Genomic DNA, 13,701 nt, shown 5'->3' on the forward strand with positions numbered 1-13,701 from the left:
GCATACATAGTTGAGTATACACACATTTGTTTCCTGTTTGTCAGCTAGGAGACCCTAGAAAAGGTGAGCCAGTCACCTGTCAGTAATGAATGCACTCAGCCCAGATTTGGTTTCAAATTCTCCAAGGAATCAGAGCTCCTTGGAGAAATGGTTGATTCTAGAGCTGGAAAGGGATATACAGAATGAACCTGGAGTGTCTTATAGTGCCAGAAATTAAGGAATGACCAAAAAACCCCAAATGAACAAACAAAACCAAGAGACCAAACCGATGGAAGTATGTTAAACGATCACAGGAGCCTCCTGAAAGAGCTTGCAAAAGCCAAAGCTAAAAATATATATATATATATATATATATATTGAGCAACTAAATAAAATAGTATTGGATTATATCCCAAAGTATAAAATAAAATATCCCCGAGTCTATACTGATATAAATAAAAGATAGTATTAATAAATGAATGATTGAGTAAATAAGTAAGGAAAAATTGGCAAATCTCTTTGTAAGAATTCCAAGTGGTTATGTAGGTAACTCTGCCTTAAGATGTGGAGCATACCTTCTCAGGCTATATGTATGGGCTATGCTTAGTGACTTCCTCCCAATGGTACAATAAGTAGGGGGGAGAGTAACTTTATAGTAGAGAAACATGACAAGCACTACTTTGTCCAGGTACTCAAGGTTAACATCAATACTGATAAATCATGTTGATAGCATGTACTCTTGATATGATGTGATATAAATGACACTTGACCTCATTACCTCTGTGACCTTCCTCCCCCAAATGCCTAAGCCCAGTATAACCAGGAGAAAAACATCAGTCAAATCCAAATAGAGGGATATTCTACGAAATACTCAATAGCATTCTTCAGAACTGTCAAGGTCATCAAAAACTAGGTTTGAGACATTGTTGTGGTCTAGAGGAGCTTAGAGAGTCATGATGACTAAGTGTAATATGGTATCCTGGAACAGAAAAGGGATATTAGGCAAAAACTAAAGAAATCTTAAAAAAGGACTTTTAACTAATGATAACAAATTGATTTAATTAATAATAATAACCTATCAGATAATAATGTTACTACCACCTAGTCATATCAGATAACTGGTGGCCAAATGGAAGATATGACTTATGTACTTGCACTGATAACTGTTAATAGATATAAGGCATTTTCTAATTTTTTCTTAAAGTATCTTACTTAAGATTTTTTTTTCAAGTTTTAAAAAGAAGACTCTTTGTTAGGTTCTAAATAATTAAAAATAAATACTAATGATCTTCTTGATGTTTTTTTTTTTTTTAAATACGTGGGCTCTAAGATTTTCTTTTTTTTTTTTTTAAGATTTTATTTACTTATTTGACAGAGAAAGATCACAAGTAGGCAGAGAGAGGGAGAGAGGGAAGCAGGCTCCCCGCTGAGCAGAGAGCCCAATGCGGGACTCAATCCCAGGACCCTGAGATCATGACCTGAGCCAAAGACAGTGGCTTAACCCACTGAGCCACCCAGGTGCCCCCTCTTCTTGATGTTTAAATGAATGACAAAATGTCTTAAAAACCCAAACATTTTAGTAACTTTATTACCCTGTGGGTTTTTAAAAAATCATTAGTTATGTTACGTATTTTTGCAAGTTAAACACATACTGAATGTTTATGCCCACCCTGCCCCAAATTCTCATGTTGAAATCTAATCCCAGTGTAATGATGTTTGGAAATGGGTGAGGCCTTTAGTACGTGATTAGGTCGTGAGGATGATGCCTTCATAAAGGGAGTCAGTACCTTTACAAAGGAGATTCCAGAGACCTCCTTTACCTCTTACACCTGTGAGGGTACAGGGAGATGGCAGTAGTCTGTGAACTAGAAAGTGATTTCTCACCAGACACCACAGAAGCTGATACCTTGATCTTGGGCTTCTCACCATCCAGAACTAGGAGAAATAAATTTCTGTTGCTTGTGAGGCACCCAGGCTATGGTATTCTGTTATAAAAGCCTAAACAAACTCACACCAGCTACCTAGGTGTTTGATTTCAAATTTGTTTTTTCAGCCAATAAATCTTGTTCTTTGTTTCACCTTATTTTGGCATTATTGAAAATATTCATTTATTTTAATTAGTCTAAATCTGCTCCATATCACATTGTGCAGTGAGAGGGACTCCAGCTGCACCGTTGAAGTAAAAATCCTGAATTTAACTCAAGAAAATTTAAGAAACATACCTAATGTTAAGCATTTGCCATGACACAGTGAACAAGACAGTTCATTTTCTCAGGAACCTTCCGTTATAATTGAGAATAAGTCTTTGAAAAGCCCCTTACAGTTCAGGTAAGTTTTGTGGGTTAGAAAGACTGGATGTCCAAGGAACTTAACAACAGAGGGGTGAAGAGGGGGGCAGAATCTAAGCCAGCTGACAGAATCTACCCTGAAGGTAGTGAGTAGTGACACTCTATCTGAGGATGACAGGTGTTAACCAGGTCAGTGGTTCTCACCCAGGTGCTCAAAATATTTGTGGGAGTGTATTAGATTGTCACAATAATAGGTTTTATACTAGCATTTGGGGTGTGGGTTCAAGGATGATAGATATACTGCAATGGAAACAAGACACAACAAAAATGGACTCCTTTTTTTAAACTTTCTAATATCCCACTGTACATTTTATATAGGTTGTACAGTTTGTTTTCAGGAATGCCATATTACTTCATACTTTTTATGTGGATAATGTATAACTTGTCTTGACTTTTTATCCCTATTTTAATTAAGATCATTTGGTTTTTCTCTCATCAGGTATAAGTAATTCCACTTGACTTACCCTAATGCGGATTTTTATTTGACTGTCCATCCTTATCTCTCCTCTTTCATTTTCCATACTGTCCCTATAAGTGACCTTTGAAGTTTAAATTTACTCATCAATGGCAGGAGTAAATATCAGCTTAGGTCATCATGACTTCCAATAAGGCAACACTCAAGCATTTAAATATAGAAATATGTAATATTTTATTATAAATTACTTTCCTTTTGTTTTTCCTTCATATTTGGCCCTAGGCATAGATATTGATCTTTTAAAATTCATATGTGCAAGAAACTTTTTATGACTTTTATTTGAAGACAGCAATGGGGACATAAAAGTACTTTACATATAAAAGAAAGATTAGATCTGAGAGAGTTTAGATTTGTCACTATAACCAGGGGTGCTTCTAAAAATTTAGTGTGTCAGAGCCAGGGTTGCTGAATACCTTGCCACACATGGGACAGTTCCGCATGTTAAGGCAAAATCCTGCACCCATAGGAATATTAAAAATTTTCCCTGTCATTCATGTAGATCTTAGGGTTTCTATTCAGGCATATTATACCTCCACCTTATCTCCTCATGACAATCTATACGTTGCTTTGGTATATTACTCCTATTTCAATTACTTTTGCTCTTTTTAAAAGTTTGTGTTGTTTTGCTTTTTCTTTAATCATATACAATTAGATTCGTTGTTATAACTTATTCTATCACTAGATTTTATTCTTCATCTTACTGTTACCCATGTATTTTCATTTTTCCATTCTTCAGTGTACAGAATAAGTTTGATTTTCTTGAGTTCAGACTTACTAATTAAAGTAAGTTTAAACATCTGAAATTACTTCATTATGTCTCCTATGGACATGCACATGCATTTGTATATATTGAAGTATATTTTTTATTTTTTAAAGATTTTATTTATTTGAGAGAAAGTGGTGGAGAAAGAGAGAACACTAGACTGGGGAGAGTCAGGGTGAGAAGCAGACTTCCCGCTGAGCAAGGACCCTGTTGTGGGGCTCGATCCTGGGATTCCAGAATCATGACCTGAGCCAAAGGCAGACGCTTAATTTCAGGCACCCCTGAAATAATGTTTTTAGTTGACTTATTTGTGCTTTATATTAATGTCTTTTCTCACTAGCCTATTTTTGAAATAAAAATATACATTTTATATTAAAAATGTCTCAACACCTTGGTGATAAGAACCAAAGAATCTCAGTGAGTACTTGGGAACCTCAAATGAAAGAAAGAGCAAGTTGTTCAGTTTGCCTGAATTCAAAGAATTTAAGAAGTCAACTTCTACAAACAATTCAATAAATGAAAAAAGTTAGACCTCTTAATCTAGAGTTGCCCTTGTCCGTCTTAGGTTATCTGAGGCCCCATCCTCAACTCTGTATCATTGATAAAAATGTCATGTCTATATGTTACATGTAACAATTTATGGCAGTCCTTGGCCCAACAAGACATTCTGATGTCTGCTACCCTCCTAAGAGAGAAAACCACCTCAATGGCCACCTGGATAGAATTCTAGCAAGTCATCTTTAGCCCAATGAAACAGAATGGATGTGTGTGCATCAATATAGAACATGTTGGAAGAACCCTTATTTCATTTGCCCTGTAGAGTAAAGGTATATTTGAAAAGGACCTTTATATTCATGCTGTCTCTATATCCTGCATACACGAAGTTGGAAACTCAGCAAGGAAAGCAGTTTTCCTGATTTATAAAAAGCTTAAACTTCCCATGCTTATTGGAACCCACAGATGTTTAAATTCCAATACTCTTTGGCACTTCTAATAGGGTAAGCGGTGATGGAAGAAATCATCTTTATAAGCTGTACCTAATTTGGAATTGTCATGTATTTTGCTAATGATTTTGTTTGTTTTCTTGTGCACATTTAAAAATCTCTGAATATGCAGGTACCCAGAGTATAATAGATAAACTTAGACCCAGTTGATTTAAAAAGTGTGTGAATTGAGGAGCAACAGTGATATACATACTTTCAAACTGTGTGCTGTTTTTTTCATGTGATCGTGGTGCTATCTTTTGATTTCTTTAGAGGATACTCCAATGTCTCTGGATAAGTTGCATTTTCTTCTCTACAGGTTTCTTTTATGGATCTTAAGATGCTTTAAATGTATTATTAATAAGTAGCACAATTCAATATTTATGTGTCCTCCACATTATACAAGTCAGAGTGCATATTCTTTTGTATTTTCAGTTTTATAGGAAACAATTTTAATTTTTCTACTCCACTTATCCTTTTTCAACTGCCCATTGAAAGTTCAGCCATTCTATTAAGCTTCATTCAATTTACTGTTATAAATTTCACTCTTCAAAACCCTTCCTCCAAAGTCCATCATTTCTCATGTTATTGCTCTTTCTACAGACACTCATCAATATTTGAAAGCTGCTGTATTATGAATTTTGGCCGCCTGATCTCTCCAACTTAGATATCACATCTGGTCCATTTCTAGTTATAATTGCTTCTGACCCTGCTGACTTTTCAACAGTCTGGGTAAAAAGAAATCTTGTATTAGTTTCATAAAAATGGCTTTGCTTTTTTTTTTTCTCTCTCATTAATAGATACCTACAAAGTACATAATCATTTCTTATGGACTTTTAATGAGGAAATACTTTTTAGAATTGTGGGTAATTTTTGATAGCATATATAATGAAAATCTGGAAATTAATCTGGTTAAATTTAGAATGTTGCTGGATTAATACCTCATTTTTATCTTTTGATGGTAATGGTGATGATGAGGACTTTTTTTTTTTTCATATTGTATGAGCTACATTAATTTCTGATTAGCAGTCTTTTTTTTTTGAAAGCTTTTTTAGATAGTTACTGATATATGTCCATTATAGTGAAAGTAAGAAACAGAGGAAACAAAACTAAGAAATAATTTTCCTTCCAAATAAATAAGTTATTAAAATTTTGAAGTATAATCTTCCAAAATTTTATGGGCATAGATATTTTTCTTTAGAAAATTAGATTATATTGTGAAGAGCTATCTTCTTTAATTTAGAAATCTGTCAGTATTCGAATTTATATCATAGGTGTTCCTTAAATTTCTAGGATGGAAATGACATTAAATGAGTCAGTGAGGAACTCAGGGACTAAGTGTATGGTGTTAATATGAGGTAGAATCTAAGGCAATTTCATTCATTATGTTCAAGGTGTCAAAAAGGAAGGCTCACTATTTACTGGAGTCTTTAGTCTTAATGTAATCTGAAGTGAAACAATACCCAGAAAAAGTGAGGTATATGGAGAAGATGGACTGTGTGCCCATATGTCTGTCTATGCAGGCTTGAGCTAAATCCTCTCAACCTGGCATGTAGGAAAGTCTATGGTGGTAATAACATTATAGGAGAAGGTACTGGGGCAATGGGTAGAGCTAATATATTTGTTCTGTATTAACAGGACTTTTTTTATTGAAAGGGACATGCTCACCTTTATTCAGTGTAAACAATCCTATGAATCAATCTTATTAATATTGGAATCCTTAGTTCTGAAGAGCGCTTTGTTCACACATAGCATCCCTTATGGCAATCTAAATGGGTTTATATCATTTGCTTAAATTCTACTGATTAAGGAAATTATTGCAAAGCTTCATAAAAAATGAAGATTCTATTATTTTCCACTAAAAATATATGGGGAACAGGGGAAATGAACTTGATCAAGCATTTCTCATGAATGTAAATCTTTTCTCCAGAGTAACATAAATAACTATAAATATTTTTATTTTCATAGTTATCTGATTATATTATTTGAGTAAATTCATGGTGATATTATTTATGAATGCTTTTTTTTTTTAAAGATTTTAAATCTGGTGATTACAGAGATCACCAGTAGACAGAGAGGCAGGCAGAGAGAGAGAGGAGGAAGCAGGCTCCCTGTGGAGCAGAGAGCCCGATGCGGGGCTTGATCCCAGGACCCTGAGATCACGACCTGAGCTGAAGGCAGAGGCCCAACCCACAGAGCCACCCAGGTGCCCCTGAATGCTTTTTAAAAGTTTTAATTTCAGCATTGTTAACATATAGGCTATATTATTTTTATGTGTACAATACAGCGGTTCATCAATTCCATACATCACCTGGTGCTCACGACAAGTGTACTCCTTAATCCCCACCACCTATTTCACCCATCCTCCACCCACATACCCTGTTAGTTCTCTCTAGTTCAGTCTGTTTCTTGATTTGTCTCTCTCTCTTTTTTTCCTCCTTTACTCATTCGTTTTGTCTCTTAGATTCCACACATGAGTGAATTCATCTGGTATTTGTCTTTCTCTGACTTATTTTACTTAGCATAATTCCTTTAGCTCCATCCATGTTACTGCAAATGACAAGATTTCATTCTTTTTTACAGCTGAATGATGCTCCAATATATATGTAATGCAAGTAATACTGCAATAAACATAGTATTGCATGTATCCCTTTGAGTTAATGTTTTTGTATTCTTTGGGTAAATATCCATGCATATCCAGCATGATTGCTGGATCATAGGGTAGTTCTAGTTTCAATTTTTAGGAACCTCTATACTTTTTTCCAGAGTGGTGTGCCAGTTTGCATTCCCATAATAGTTTTCCCTTTTCTCCACATCCTTGTCACCACCTTTTTCTTGTGTTTTTCATTTTAGCCATTCTGACACATGTGAGGTGATAGCTCATTGTGGTTTTGATTTGCATTTCTCTGATGATGAGTGTTGTTGAACATCTTTTCATGTACCAATTGGCCATCTGTATGTCTTCTTTGGAGAAATGTCTGTTCTTTTCTTCTGCCATTTTTTAATTGATTGTTTTTTAAGTGTCCACTTATTCTTAAAAACTGTGTGAGAAAAATTCTTCTATTAGCAGATTTAACCCACTGTTTTACTAAATAAGAGTGAAGCAAACAAGAGGCAAAATCCTTTTACTAAAATCAGCCCTACATGATTCTCCATGGTTGTAGTTAAATATCTCATGACAACTTTATCGATATAACTCTAGAATGGTAATTGACTGAAATGAACTTAATTTCCATATGATATTTACCTTCTAATTGTTTAGCGATTAGAATATTTGTAATATTCTTGACAAATGGCAGGATTTCTAGAAGAAGATGCATATCTGAATGTAGATAACCTACCAGAATGTTTCAGCTAAAATGTTTCTGAAATATTTAAAAATGAGAAAATATTTTAAGAAATTCATCCTAAAATTAAAAAGTATCAGTAAATAACAAAGGCGTCAAATTAATTATGAAAATAGAAAATTGTTTTGAGGAAAATGCATTTGAAGTATAAAACAGACAATTCATTTCCATGTTTTAAGGTTTGAAAAATTCGGAAATAATTTCTACTTTATTTTAGTATCTGCAAGGGAAAAATGGACTCTATCACTAATGTATTTGTACCACTTCATGATTAATGGAATTTGATTTTTCAAGAAAATACCGATTACTGAGATCTGTAAGGACCTCAAATGGGCATGGCTTTCACGTCCATTCTTTAAAGTCATTGAATTTACTGGCACCTCTGTGCTTCTGTCCTGAGTACTTCCTGAGTACCTTGTAGTTGTCAACTTGGCAGATTTCATATCTTCAAACCTTGCCTTGAATAAAGTAGGTCTGGACCCTTCAGGTTAGATGACTAGTTTTTGGGATCTTAAAAGATGTCTGGAAGAAGAAGGAGTCCTCAAAGTCAAGAGAGGGTCTAGAAAATTTCTTAGGCTTTCACAGCCTTTAAACTTGTAGACAACATAGATAAGACTTATTTGAGAATATATCATTAATAGATGTTGTTTAATAGGCACACTCTATGCATTTATCCTCATAATAAATTTATCCTTCCTCAAATGTCATGGCGAGGTAAAGATTTTATAGAAAAAAAGACTGATGCTCATAGTTTTTAAGTGCTCTATTCATGGTTTCACAGCTAGAAAGCAGCAGGACTGGGGGCAAATCCAGACAGAACTAAGTTTAAAGCCTGTGTATATTTCTATGTACCTCTATATATGAAGGGAGGAGGTATGCAAATTGGAATAGTAAATGCTCAGGAGGGAGGTAATGATATATATTATCAAAGTAAAGCAAGCTTTTTTTGTGGAGACTAGATTAACCTGAATTGCATGTGAACCACCAAAGGTCTAGTTAAATAAAATAAATAAAAACATGGGTTTGTGTGAAGAAGATCCATGGCACCACCACATTTGCCAAGCAGGCTTTGGTTCATGAGTCAATGTCGTTTCTATACTGAGGCAGAGGAAGATACCATAACGTGACAGTCTGATACCCAGATTATTTTTTTCTAGAAAATGTGGACTAATTTGTCCAATTTTCCCTAATACTTCCTATCTTCTGTAAAGTGACTTTGGACTTTACAGATAAAACAGACACCAATGCTTTGAATATGTCACTATGAAAAACTATTTTCTTCAGACTTTCCATCCACCAAAAGACTTATTATTCTAATCACACAATTGTACAAGAGAATTTCTTCTGCAGAGATGAATAGAAGTGTTTAGACAGAGACAAGCTTTTTTTTTTTTTTTTTTTTTTTTCCTAAATATGAGACAGAAAGTAAGACAGTTCCAAAAAAGAAGTTGACTCACGGGTTCACCTTCTGGTAATCGCACAGTCAGCATCTAGCTCTGCCATGCAGACTGATAGCGCTATTCATCTTGTTGATGCTAGTTCTGCCTTGAAACTTCTGCTTGTGCTTTGAGATGAACCTTTCTGGTCAGATAGCAATTCAGTTAAATGAATTCAATTTGTTTCTCACTCTACAGACCTTGCCTAATTTTATTCTCCACAGAGAGGGAATTCTGGTAGGGGTACTTTTGTAGCTTCACCAAAGTGTTTGGCAGGAGAAATTTCCATCTCTATACTGAGAAGGAAGGTCAAAAGGACAATGGTCAATTACATTCAGAAGAGATTAATGACTATGCAGTGGTTTGGTGCAGAACAAATTCTCTGAGTGTATACCAAGATAAGACGGTAAGCAGAGCCTCGGTCTTCTTGTGCATGTCTGTAATAAGAATTCAGGCATTACGTATAGTCTTTAATAAAGAATGATTTGCAAGTAACTCAAACTCTTCAGAAGTATTGATTAATTTAGAACCCACCTGCTCAGAATGATTGTAGGTTCAGGTTCAGTTGTTGTTGTTGTTGTTGTTGTTTTTTGTAGGTTCAGTATTAGTCCAAATAGTAAACATTTGTAACCAAAAGAATAATTTGCTTTGTCAATGCAACAGAATTTTTTTTTTAAGATTTTATTTATTCATTTGACAGAGAGAGAGATCACAAGTAGGCAGAGAGGCAGGCAGAGAGAGAGGGAAGCAGGCTCCCTGCTGAGCAGACAGCCCAATGTGGGTCTTGATCCCAGTACCCTGAGATCATGACCTGAGCCGGAGGCAGAGGCTTTAATCCACTGAACCACCCAGGCGCCCCCAATGCAACAGAATTTTTAGGGATACAGGTATTTTCCTATATATTACACATGACTGGTGTCTCCCAGAATTAGAAAGTACATTTCTTAGAACCTCTAGACTCTAATTTCTCTGTTCATTTTCCCATTTTGCCCTGATTTGGGATTTTGGTATGTCAGGGATCAAGTTGGATTTAGTTGAATTTATTACTGTAGCAATATCAAATAGATGGTGAATGTTGATCGTGGATTTTCTTTTTCTTAAGTATTTATAAGATCACTGCCTTAGGGGTGCCTGGGGTGGCTCAGTGGGTTAAAGCCTCTGCCTTCGGCTCAGGTCGTGATCCCAGAGTCCTGGGATTGAGCCCCCCATCGGGCTCTCTGCTTAGCGGGAAGCCTGCTTCCTCCTCTCTCTCTGCCTGCCTCTCTGCCTACTGGTGATCTCTGTCTGTCAAATAAATAAATAAAATCTTAAAAAAAAAATTACTGCCTTAGCTTCCCAAATTGGGTACCTATGTGCCCTGGTACACTGCAGTAAATTCATAGGGGTATCCCAGCATATTTTAGATCTGTGAAGGAAACAGTAGTACTCAACATCTTTTGGATACTTCATAAACTATTGAAACAAGGTAGTTCAGAATTTTAACTTTAGCTTGTACTCATTTAAAGAAATTAAATCCTTTCTTTGAAAACCGGTGGTTCCTGTAATTAAAAAATAAGCACCTTGGGTGAAATCACTATGAAGCAGGATTAGAAGAGGTCATCTAGAATTTGTGACTCCTGGTTGAGCCATGAATGGGACCCAGGCAACTGGAGGCTCTCCATCCCATCCCCTGTCCTTGAAACGGACATTCTATCCAGCATTCCCACACTAGGAGCTCTTTGAAAGAGATAGCCTTGAGAAAGAGTGAAGTGTTGAGACCATAGGGACAGTATATGTGACTAAACACAGTTAAGGTCTCCATAAAATGTGAAGATTTTGGTGGACGATTGCAGAGATATACTTGTTTTGAGGCTGTTCAAGACAAGCCTCATTAAGCTCCCTTGCTTATTAGACCTGACACCTCCCCACCAGGAGTGGTCTGCCTCTTTCCTTGGTCTTGCCTTGTCTTCCATGTGTAGGGGCAAGTTTGTGAACTCACCAGCTGCAAAAGAGAGTGGTAGGGTCTAATCTGACTTCAAAATCTGAGAGGCTGGATAATGCGTATGTAGTGCACAGCTCACATTGGTAAATGTGGAAATACTATTTTTTTAAATTGAAGTTACATGTATTATTTTTTTCAAATGTCTACTAAGTTGTTAGAACATATTTGTTAAATCCTCTGTACCTAACCTAAATAAATGGAATGGTTAAATAATTCTTTAGGTTTAGTGGTGCCATAAAATTACCGGGATAGGAAGAGCGCTGTGAATCAAGCAATTTTGGGATCCTTTGATCTATGCCAACAATATGGTGACAGATGGGATCAACATATCCTAGGGAGGAAAAATAGTTTGGAGTCTTGGTTTCTTATTAGCCTTTTTAGCATCATTTTTTCTTGTAAGATTAGAAAATTCATTTTAATACTCTAATCAAAGACAGAATTGGGAAATTATACTTCACTTGTCTTTAAATGCTATTTAACTGATGGGGGGTGAGGCAATGTCAGATATGTAATAAGCATTCAAAATATTTGTGGAATGACTTAATGAAAGTGTATGAATTATTTCTAATCACAAAATAATTGTTTCAAATTATCATCAAAATCTTTTCAGTTGCCATTAGTTAGCTTTTATAATCAGAATATCCCAAAGAATTTAGTCATCGTCCAAATAACTGAGTTCAAACAAGCAACCAACCTCTGTTCTCCATATGTCATTAGCTTATTATTTCTATGGTGAAGAAATAAGTGTATGTCCTCACCTTATGCCAAAAGAAGTGATCTCTTATCTCTGTGAAAAAGTGCCAGTTTCATCTCTTCCTGTCCAAGAAAGAATGATATGAAAATATACACTAAAAGTAGAGTATTGCATACAAGGGATCAAAATGCAGATTATTCAGAAAGATGTAAATTAAATGGGAAAAGCTTTCTCCTCCCAAAAGTATGCCCCATTAATAATTTTTTTGTTAGTTTGACTCTAAAATGGCCCCCAGGGATGTCTGCCTCCTGGAATTCATGTCCTTCTGTATTCTCCAACCATTGAGTGTGAGTCATATCTGTGTCTAGCTTTTGAACAACACAATACGGGAAAGGTAGATGTGATGGTACTTTTGTGATAATTTTACTTAAGGTTATAATTTCCTTCTTGCTTGCAGACTCTTAATAGATTTTCTCCCTTGCTGGCTTTGATGAAGTAAGCTCTTATATGGAGAGTCCCATGTGGAAGGAATTAAGGGTGACCTCTTCCAAACAGTCAACAAGGAACTGAGTCCTACCAACAGCCATGTGAACTTGGAAACAGATCCTACCCCAACGAGATTCAGGTAAGATCCCAGCCCTGACAGACAAGCTGATTGCAGCTTTATGAATGACACTGGACCAAGGACCTGGACAAGACAAGCCAAGCATTCCTGACCCACAGAAACTGTGAGTTGATATATGTGTGGTTTGAAACTGTTAAGCTTGTCACATTATCACTATATAGTAAAACAGAACTAACATATATATTCTTCCAGGAATATTTACAAATAGAATCACATTCTATGGATTCTAGAATTTTGCCTTTGTTATTCTTTGAAGAATGATGTATTTAATGTAAAGAAACAAAAAAGAAAAAGTTCTTAGGAAATAGACTGTTTTCCTATTTTTCTTAATATTTTTGGACAGCAGTACTATTTACTAGTGCTATGGGAGAGAATGAGCTTTCACTTTGCTCTCTGATCATATACTAACCTCTAAATAATCCTTCTCCCATGTTTCTTGCTACAAGTATGTCTAATTAATGATTTTCAGCTGGGAAAGATTTTTGCAAACCCCACTCCCCACCCAGGGGAAGACCTTAGGTAATGTCTAGAGATATTTTTGGTTGTTACAACTGGATGGAGTGGGGAGAGGGTGTTACTGGTATCTAGTGGGTAGAGGCCAGGGATGCTGCTAACCATCCTTTAGTGTCAGGACAACATCATTTCCCCCCTGGCCCCACTACCCCTCAAGAAAGAATTATTTGACTCAACATATCAGTCATGCTTAGGTTAAGAAAATGTTATCTAAATCATATTCTTCAGCAGTTCCTATTCATAATAAGGTAATTTATTTATTTTTATTTTTTTAAAAAGATGTATTTATTTGAGAGAGAGGAGAAGGTGCTAGAGCAGGAGGAGCAGAGGGAAAGGGAGAGAGAATCCCAAGCTGACTGTACACTGAAGGCAGGTCCAATGTGGGACTCGATCTCACAGCCCTGAGATCGCGGCCTGAGCTGAAATCAAGAGTTGAACACTTAGCTGAGTTTGCCACCCAGGCACCCCAGTAATCATTAAAACAGTTTCTTAAGTAGGCTGCATGACCAATGTGGGGCTTGAACTTACAACCCAAAGATCAAGAGTGATCTTGACTC

The 13,701-nt window shown here is 35.9% G+C and overlaps 1 long non-coding RNA gene across 2 annotated transcripts in view; it reads left to right on the plus strand.

The window, feature by feature from the left end:
- The window catches only part of LOC309870975, a 219,333-nt gene that overhangs the window by 77,849 nt on the left and 127,783 nt on the right, over positions 1-13,701 (plus strand). For both annotated transcript variants that reach the window (XR_014314915.1, XR_014314916.1), the window contains one exon: positions 12,464-12,631. This is a non-coding gene — a long non-coding RNA (uncharacterized lncRNA). The remainder of the gene's footprint in view (positions 1-12,463; positions 12,632-13,701) is intronic.

Source organism: Mustela nivalis (assembly GCF_964662115.1).
Source record: "Mustela nivalis genome assembly, chromosome: 8".
Lineage (NCBI taxonomy): Eukaryota > Metazoa > Chordata > Mammalia > Carnivora > Mustelidae > Mustela > Mustela nivalis.